General features: G+C 39.8%; 2 pseudogenes; both read left to right on the top strand.

Moving 5' to 3' along the window:
- Positions 1–524: 524 nt before the first annotated feature.
- LOC137935287 (heat shock 70 kDa protein 15-like) lies at positions 525–2270 on the top strand (annotated as a pseudogene).
- Positions 2271–2342: 72 nt separating this feature from the next.
- On the top strand, positions 2343–3561 carry LOC137935286 (probable inactive purple acid phosphatase 27; annotated as a pseudogene).
- Positions 3562–9999: the final 6438 nt, after the last annotated feature.

Here is a 9999-nt window from a genome sequence, read left to right as displayed (position 1 = left end):
TGCACAAAGAAATATCCCTAGAAGAATGGATGTCAATGGGCAGAGAAAAGGCAAAAGAGAGGGCACGGTGCATTGGCAATTAAATGGCGGAAAGAACGTGGAAAAGAATGCGGGAATGGAGTGCAACTTACGTAAAAAAAAATTCATACAAGGAAGCAAATGGCTGCATGAGATAAGGTCATAAGACCTCAAATCTCCAAGCATGACATCTGCACAGAAGAGGTAGCAGAAGCAATTTGGGATGGGCAGAAAGGCCAAGGGCTAGGAAATTTCAATCTGGCTGAGTAGGGAACTCCAACGACGAGCCTGTCAAAATTGATATCCGGATCATGGAAATCTGATGAGCAAGACCCTACACCTCCAAAATTGAAGTCGATATCAACTCCGAAACCGGCCTCAACACTTCCGAAATCTGATGGCGAGAACTCAGATTTTGGGACATCGGAAGGGTATTCTACCAAAACCGCGTCGGTAATGACTGGTGTGGGTTTTACCTCAAAAAACCCCTCCTCACAGCCAGCAGAATGTCTCCAAGCCCAGGAGAAGATAATATTGCCGATGATTTGACCGACAAGGAGGTGTTTTTGAGAGCCCTCAGTCTCGAAAAATCCCCAAGAGACGAAGCCCCAAAGGGCTGCCCTTCGCCACCAGACACAGAGGAGGCTCCGTCGGTGCCATCGGAAGCAAGTCCGGTGGGATGCGACTTCCGAACACCACCTCTCACTGTCAATCCAGCTCTCAGCAGTCTAGTGAGGAACCCACTTCAACGTATTATGGGGCAAGCTTCTGAAATGCCATCAAAATTTATGTCTACACGATTTTTACATTGTGGTGAAAGGCCTCCAAGGGGCTGAGCAGCAACAATGCTGCTCGAAAGTTGGGGATGAAGGTTCTTTGTTTTGTGAAGCAGATAAACAGTGCCACAGTGATGGAATTTTGGCCTCGGTGTATGCATTTCGAGAGAAAATTTTTCGGAGGATGTCGGGTTCCATAGAAATAATTTTTTTGGGACGTCTGACTTTTTTTTTTGGTGACTTTGGCTTTCTGTGGATGAGCACAGTACCTGTGCGTCTATTCGTTGTCAAATTGACAAGGTGAGGCTTAATTTTTTGGTTTTCAATGATGTATCTAAGTGTGCAACCACTGTAGTGGTTTGGTTTGGAGAGAAAGAACATTTTCTGGGCACGATTGGAGCTGCCTCTTCTATCATGAATCCGACGAACTCTATTTCTCAAATCAAACACCTTATGGGCAGAAAGCTCTCTGATCCTGAGATCCAGTTTGATCTTCCTTCTTTGGCTTTCTCAATAACCGATGGCCCTGATGGGTTACCTCTTTTTCATGCTAGATATCTGAGGGAAATGAGAACTTTTACCCCAACACAAGTTTTAGGAATGGTACCTTCAAATCTTAACAGTATAGCAGAGAAGAATCAGAATGCTGCTGTTGTAGATTGTTGTATTGGAATTCTTGTCTATTTCCTTGAACTTCCAAGGAGAGCTGTTTTGGATGCGGCTTCTATTGCTGGTCTTCATCCTTTGAGGTTAATGCAGGAAACCATTGCAACAACTTTGGCGTATGGAATCTATAAGAGGGACTCACCTGAAAATGATCAGTTATATGTTTCTTTTGTGGATGTTGGTCATGCCAGCATGCAAACATGCACTGTGTGATTCATGAAAGGTCAGCTCAAGATAGTACATGCATTAGATCGTTCTCTTAGAGGAAGAGACTTTGATGAAGTTCTGTTCCGACACTTTGCTAAAAAATTTGAGTATAAGATATATGTTTATCAGACTGCTCGGGATTGCACTAGACTTCGTGCGGCATGTGGGAAGCTGAAGAAGGTTTTGAAGGCAAACCCAAAGGCACCTCTCAATATTGAATGTTTGATGGATGAGAAGGATGTAAAGGGATTCATCGAAAGGGATGAATTTGAGCAAATTAGTGTTCCTATTTTCGAGAGGGTTAAAGGCCAGCTTGAAAAGGCCTTGATGAAAGCTGGACTTACTACTAAAAAAATTAATTTGTTGAAGTAGTAGGATCTGGATCTCGTATTCCAGCGATTATTAGGCTCATGACCAATTTTTTGTGGAAATGATCCAAGGCGTACTATAAATGCTAGTGAGTGTGTTACCCTTGGGTGTGCACTTCCATGTGCTATTCTTAGTCCAACTTTTATAGTCAACAAATTCCAGGATAATGAGTGTTTCCCGTATTCACTTGCTCTGTCCTGGAAAGGGTTTGGCCCTGATTCTACACAACTCTAGTAAGTGGAAGACTGGCTGTATAAAGATGGTGAAGATGAGACCAAGGGTATGTATGTTGCCCAGCTTGAGAAGATGGCAACCCAGCAGGAGAGGAGACAGTATGGACCTACGTATCGAAAAGTCAATTTTGTTCGGGAGGCTCCTATTCACAATACACAAGACACCAATCATGTGCCTCTGCTCAGTGCCATAGTCGGCTTGGCCAACTACAATGTTGTTGTTGATATGTTTGTGCCGGGCATTGCACAAGGGAAGTCTTGGAATGAGATGACAGTAACTTGGACTAGCGGATACAGTATGAATGAAGCAGAACCTTTTGTGGAATGAGGTAGAGAAGGAGGAGATCACGTTCGTTCCCCAGCTGGGACCTTGACATTCAGTCGTAACAGCATGTGTGGTGCACCAGCACGGACAGTTGGCTGGCGGGATCCAAGATTCATACATACAAGCTTTCTGAAAGATTTTGTGGCCAAATGTTGTGTACATTTACATGTTGGGACATAAACTATCTAATGGATCATATGATTGGAGCCAGACCTATCATTTTAAGGCATCTCCTTTCCCTAGCCAGGAGTCTCTTCAACGTATAATCATAGTTGGTGATATGGGAATGGCAGAACGTGATGGTTCAAATGAGTACAACAATTATCAACCAGGCTCTCTGAATACTACCAATCAGCTTATCTGTGATGTGAATAATTACAACATAGTTGTCCATATTGGAGATATTCCTTACACAAATGGATATATCTCGCAGTGGGACCAGTTTACTGCACAAGTGGAGCCTATTGCTTCTGTTGTTCCATATATGACAGCGAGTGGTAACCATGAACGCGACTGGCCAGGATCTGGTTCCTTCTATGGAAATAAAGATTCTGGTGGAGAATGTGGTGTTGTAGCTGAAACGATGTATTATGTTCCTACTGAAAATCGGGCCAACTACTGGTACTCAACAAATTATGGAATGTTCCAATTTTGTGTAGTTGATACTGAACATAATTGGAGGGAAGGGACCGAGTAGTATCAATTTATTGAAGAACGCTTTGCATCAGTAGACAGACGTACACAGCCATGACTTATCTTCCTTGCACATAGGATTTTTGGGTACTCTTCAAATAGTTGGTATGCCCAAGAGGGGTCTTTCGAAGAATCCAAGGGGAGGGAGAGTCTTCAACTACGAATGAACATGTCCAATATACCAGAACATCTGTACGAACAAAGAGGGGGAGACGTTGGCATACAGACCCTACTTTCGAGCTTGAGGACAAACTCTTTCTTCCAGGGGGTGTAATGTTATGCACGCAATAACATTAATATTCACATTATTTTATTTCAGTTTTAGGCCACAGGGTATTTTTGGAATATTTCATTGATAAGGGTATTTTTGTAATATTTTATTTTAAACCCTAAAAGGGTGAACCCTATTTAAGGGGTAAGAGTAATGAGAAAGGCAAGCATTGATTTTAGGTTAATGTTAGGTTAAAAAGGCTTAGAGTTCTCGTCAATGAGCTCTACGGTTTTCAAGCTCCCCTTTGGCTTGATCTTCGTCTTCCTCTTCTTCCTCCCTACGAATCCTTGTGTCAGATCCGGGACCGTAACAGCTTGATACATGTAATTGAGAGGCACGTTGTAGGAACAACTTTTGTAAAAATATTTACTAACTGGTTCTTGGAAGAAACATATTGTATGAATATGACACTTGCTAACGATTTTTCTCAAATAAAAATGACAATCAATTTCAATGTGCTTGGTTCTTTCATGAAAAACTAGGTTGGTTTCAATATGAATGCCTGCCTAGTTATCATACTTGAGTTGCATAGGCTTAGTTGTCTGAAACCCAAACTCTATCGTCAAAGATTTTAGCCACAAAAGTTCACTTAGTGCATTAGCCATGACCCTGTATTCACTTGGAACGAAAGTAGCAAGAAGAAGCAAAATAAAAAAAAAAGTATGTCAATATTTATTGGTTTTCTTTTTGCGCTTGGAAAAAAAGTAGCAAGAAGAAGCAAAAAAAATAAAATGTACTGCAATTTTTTTTTATGTTGGTACATTCTCTCCAAATGTAAAAAGAAAAAAAATATATATTTTCATACTTTTTTTATTTGGTTCTTCGTGGTACTTTAGTTCAACGTGCAAATAGAAAAACAATAAATATTACCCCTTGCATTGCAAGAGAATAAAAAATTAAAACAAAGTAGAACTTTTTTTCTTCTGTTGGTACTTTCTCTCCAAGTACAAAAAGAAAAAAATAAATAATTAATTATTTTTTTTGCTCTTTTTGGAACTTTTGTTCCATGTGGAAACAAAAAAATAAATAAATATTGTCACCAGTATTGTGAGAACTTAATAAAGCAAAAAACAGATGTACTTTTTTTCTTCTGATGGTACTTTCCATTTTAAGATAATATATTGATTTTTTACTTCATTTGCTTAAGCAAAGATCAAAACATACTAAAAGAACAATAATGAATTTAAAAAACAAAAAGGCTACTAGTAGAACCCTATGGTGGAATAAAAAGGCTCCCATAATGTTAGCAATCTGATGAAATTTTTGCTTGTGTGAAACCAAGGAAAATAACTACAATAATAAATTTGTCGAACCAAGCATGAGGGGATTGTTTCAAACCAATAGCCTTATTTAGACAACACACCTTCACCACCTCCCCCCCCTCCACTCCTCTCTCTCAACCACATAACCTGATCATTATCACATATAGACCTCTTTTGATAGGTCACCATTTAGAAACATATTTTTAACATCCAATTGGTGTATAACCAATTTAGAATTGGTTGCTAAAGGAACAAGAATTGGAATAAAATTCATCTTGGCAACTTGAGAAAAGGTCTCATCACAATCAATATTCTTACAATGTGGGGCCCACCATGGTTGCACGAGCTGGTGGGACCCACCATGATGATTTGGGATGCCAAGAAGAGTCCTCACCCAAGCTGGCACGAGTTAGGAGATAAGAAGCACAAGTTGGAATAAGTTAGAAGATTTGAAGATCAAGTGGCACCCACAAAGGTACAAGGAACTGGTAACCTTATCAAGATGAGTTGGAAGATCATGTGGGACCCAAAAAGATAATACCATAAGCCAGCCTCCTCTCTTATGTTCACGTGATTAAAGAAGAGTTAGAGTTCAAGTTATATTAGACCTCTAGTAGATTATGTTATCTTGTCATAATAGGCTTATCTTAGAGAGTTAGAGTTGGAATATAATTAGGAGACTTAAAGTTTAATTGTGTAAGGACTCTATCACTTCCTCTACTATAAATAAAGGTGTTGTAACTCGGAATTAATCAAGGTCTACAATTCTTGAGTAAATCTCTCTCTCTTTGCTTGACGCACATCTTGGTTTCTCTTCTTCTCTTCTCTCTACCCGAGAGCCTTCTTCCCTTTTTCTTATTTTTCTTTCTCCCTTCCCTTGCTCGGGATATTAGAAAAGGGTCTTAAATTCAACATGGTATTATACCATTAAATTTAGGATCCCCAAATCAAAAGGAATGCGCTAAGAAAATATGATCAACGCCACTCATAGAAGGCTCCTTGTGAAGGAAGATAAAAAAACGTGAGATAAGTTCCTTCATTATTTTTTTTATTACTTCATGTTACTGGTTTCTGAATTTAGAAGATGATATAAATATGATTATGTGAATGTTTTTCATTTTTTGAGATTAGGGATATGAATGCCTCTTGATCTAGAAGAAGCTATCAAAGCAGTTTTGTCGGTTTGGAATTCTATCTTACCAAGACCAGATAATGATAAGATTGTTGAATTTTTTTTTCATGGGAATAGAAGTCCCCTAATATAGAAGATTTATATTGAGTTTCTTATGAGTGAGTGGTTATTCAGAAAAAAAAAAAATCAGAATAAAGATTATTTAGCATCAATGCTAAAGTTCTCCATGCACCGAGTTGTTTGAAGATTACTACTTTTTTTTTTTTTTAGAATTTATTGGAGAATTGATTCGTTGAAGTGCCTATTATGGCTGTAGAAAATATGAGTAGTAGAGGTGATATACCAAGAATCACCACTATACCTTTACGAGGGGTATCAAATTTATGAGTTAGTCCACATTGGTTTGGAGGTTTCTTATAATCAAGGACCTACTTGGTCACCTCACCAACCGTGGACCTCCTATTGATGATGAAAATATTTTTTTATGACAAATGGTTGAAAAATGATACCTTGATGAGTAGTTGGCTAATCGACAACATGGAAGAACATGTCTCCAACAATGTCATTCATCTTGACACTGCTAAACAAATTTGGGAGACATGTTAAATTGTACTCTATTCCAAACAATCTACATAAACCATATGATATTCTCCAGAGGATGTTGAACACTTAACAAGGAGACAAAATCCATGAGTACTTGGCCTGCTTTAGAGGCTTTCTTCAAGAATGGAAATTAGCTCAGCCTTCAACCACAAATATTTTTGTCCAAGACAAGCAAAAAAGAAGCATTAATTACTGCTATTTGCCTTGCAAATATTAAACCACGTCTTGAAATTGCCAAGAGTCAACTTCTAAGTGCTTCTACAGTCCCCATGTTTGATGACGTATGTGCAACACTACTCCGTATTCCATTCACTTCTTCCTTTACTACTGAAGTCTCATCCACTATGTATTAAGATCATAGGGAACATCGTCTGACCACGACTGAGGCTGAGGTAAAGGTTATAGAGGAGGATGAGGAAGAGGTGGAAGGAATGGATTCACTAAAGTAGATGGGAAAAAATGTACTCTGTTAAATACCTAACCAATACTACCCAAAAGATCAGCCTAGTAGGCAGCAGAAATCCAAGTACTTAAGCCAGGACCATAACATCACACCCACCTTCACGAGCCAACGACCACGGCGGCGTAACACTTTTATGGCCCTGGGTTAAGTACCTATGTCTTCCGCTCCTAATAGGCTGGTCTTTTGGGTAGTATTGGCTAGATGCTTAACATTTGGTATCAGAGCAGGATCCCACGTTGCGAGTTCGAGTCCTGGGACGGGCAAAGGCCAGATTAAAATACTGGTAGGTCCTTGTGATAAGCCATGGGTCAGGCCTATGTCATTGTGCGGGCGCAAAGGCTAGATTAAAATACTGGTAGGTCATGTCTAGATATTATCGCGATCGGGCAAGTGTCGTTGCACCGCCGTGGTCATCGGCTCGTGAAGGTGGGGTGTGATGTTATGGCCTTGGGTTAAGTACCTTTGTCTACAGCTCCTAACAAGCCGGTCTTTTGAGTAGTATTGGCTAGATGCTTAACAAACACTAGCGACACTGTCCACTGTTACATGGTTACGGAAATTTGGGTCGACGTGATCCCCCACGTTGGGAGTCTAACTCACAATGTAGTGTCTACTCTGATACCAAATGTTAAGTACCTAGCAATTACTACCCAAAAGACCGGCCTGGTAGGTAGTAGAAAGCCAAGAAAGTAACCCAGGACCATAACATACTTATTGTAAGAAATATGGCCACAATCTAGATACATGCTATTTCAAGGATTGCAGTTATTGTGGACAATATGGTCACCATAGAGAAATATGTTATAAAGCAAATGGCAAACCAGACAAAGACTAACCAAGCCTTTGTGAGTGATACAAAAGAGGATCAACCCACAAAATCAACAAAAAAGAAAATTTTTACTGATGAAGAGTGAGCTATTTCAGAAAATGAAGACAATGATGGGTTCTTCTCCTAGTTCCAACTACCGCTGCCACCACTGCTTCAGGTATGCTATCTGCCTCATCTTCATCCTGGATAATTGACTCAGGAGCCTCCGAGCATCTTAAAGGTAACACAAATTTATTACATTCTTTGTCTCCATGTCTTCCACACAAGTTTGTTACCATAGATGACGGGTTTCAAACAAAAGTCTAAGGGAAAGGATCCAATTTTTTTACACCATCACATCCATTCACTCATATTTTATTCGTTCCTACCTTTCCTTTAAATCTGTTATTTGTTAGTCAGTTGACAAAACATTTTAATTGCTCTATGTTAGGATCCTCAAGAGCTATGGATCTTGTCACCCTCCTCTCTTCTCTTCCTTCCATTGTCTTGCTTGACGTTGAGATAGAATGATGGAATGATGAAGATTGAATTTCGGAAAAGGAGATTTCATAAATGAATTGGGGAAAAAGGGAGAGAGCTTGAAGGAGCTCTAGACCTATTTATCTAATTTACTCAAGGCTAAAGTAGACTCAATTGCTACTTTCTCATTACCCTAGCTGTCCCCTTAAATAGTGTTGAGGACGCCCAAACACTTTAGACCCCTTGGGTCAATGGTTCAAACAAATAAATGCTCAACCAACCTAAACCAAAGACAAACCCAAACCAAAAACAATTACATGGAAATTGAAAATCACATTAATTAATTCCTACACCTGTTGGTAACTCGTTATGCTATAGAGTCCATAACATCATCCCCCCACCTGGAGAAAGAGGTTGTCCTCAAGCTCGAAGGATGGATATAGGAGTCGAAATGCTGATAACGGCTCCCATGTGGTGTCACTGGGGTCGGTATCTGCCCACTGGACGATAATTTTCCAATCACACTGAATGTGGCGTGCTTTTAAAACCTGAATTGGAATAGAAAGGACTTAGCCCTCATGTAGTGGCGGCAGTGGAGTGTGCCGTAGGGGTGAGTCACCCTGGAACGGCTTCAATTGGGAGATGTGAAATACATTATGGATCTTTGCTTCCGTTGGTAGCAGCAAGCGGTATGGCATGGGCCCAATTTTGTCCAACACCTGAAATGGACCATAATATTTTGGAGACAACTTATGGCGCTTGGATGTAGTCAGGGATAGTTGGCGGTAGTGTTGAAGCTTTAACCATACATAGTCTCCGGGGAAATAAGATACCTCCCAATGCTTCTTATCATAATAGAGCTTCATAGAGTGTTGGGCCTCCTGGAGATGAGTACGTACCTCAGTTAGCATAGCGTCTAGCTAATGCCTGGTCCCAAGTGATGACTTTGGATGCCTCTGTTACGGTCCCGGATCTGACACGTGGATTCTTTGGGAGGATCTGCAATCTGCCACGGGTTACGGGTCTTCCAAGCATTACCATAGGGGTAGTAGGAAGACATGGGAAAGACAAAAAAAAAGATCAAGCCAAAGGGAAGTTTGAAAACCCTAGAGCTCGTTGAGGAGAAATCTTAGCCTCTCTACGCTAGATTTAACCTAATTCTTAATACTTCAATGCTTCTATTTCTCATTAGTCTTACCCCTTAAATAGGGTTCACCCGGTTAGGGTTTACAATAAAATATTCTAAAAATACCCCTATAAATAAAATATTCCAAAAATACCCCTATGACCTAAAAATGAAATAAAATAAAGTAAATTAAAGAAAACACTAAAATAATAATGTTATTGCGTGCATAACATTAGTTGTTACGGTCCCGGATCTGAAACGTGGATTCTTTGGGAGGATCTGCAATCTGCCACGGGTTACGGGTCTTCCAAGCATTACCATAGGGGTAGTAGGAAGACATGGGAAAGACGAAAATGAAGATCAAGCCAAAGGGAAGTTTGAAAACCCTAGAGCTCGTTGAGGAGAACTCTTAGCCTCTCTACGCTAGATTTAACCTAATTCTTAATACTTCAATGCTTCCATTTCTCATTAGTCTTACCCCTTAAATAGGGTTCACCCGGTTAGGGTTTACAATAAAATATTCTGAAAATACCCCTATAAATAAAATATTCCAAAAATACCCCTATA

The sequence above is a fragment of the Aristolochia californica genome, unplaced genomic scaffold, assembly GCF_029961685.1.
Source record: "Aristolochia californica isolate CCGP_79_NKW_82.1479 unplaced genomic scaffold, dmAriCali1.0.hap1 SCAF_6, whole genome shotgun sequence".
NCBI lineage: Eukaryota > Viridiplantae > Streptophyta > Magnoliopsida > Piperales > Aristolochiaceae > Aristolochia > Aristolochia californica.
This window is presented reverse-complemented; position numbering and strand designations above follow the sequence as displayed.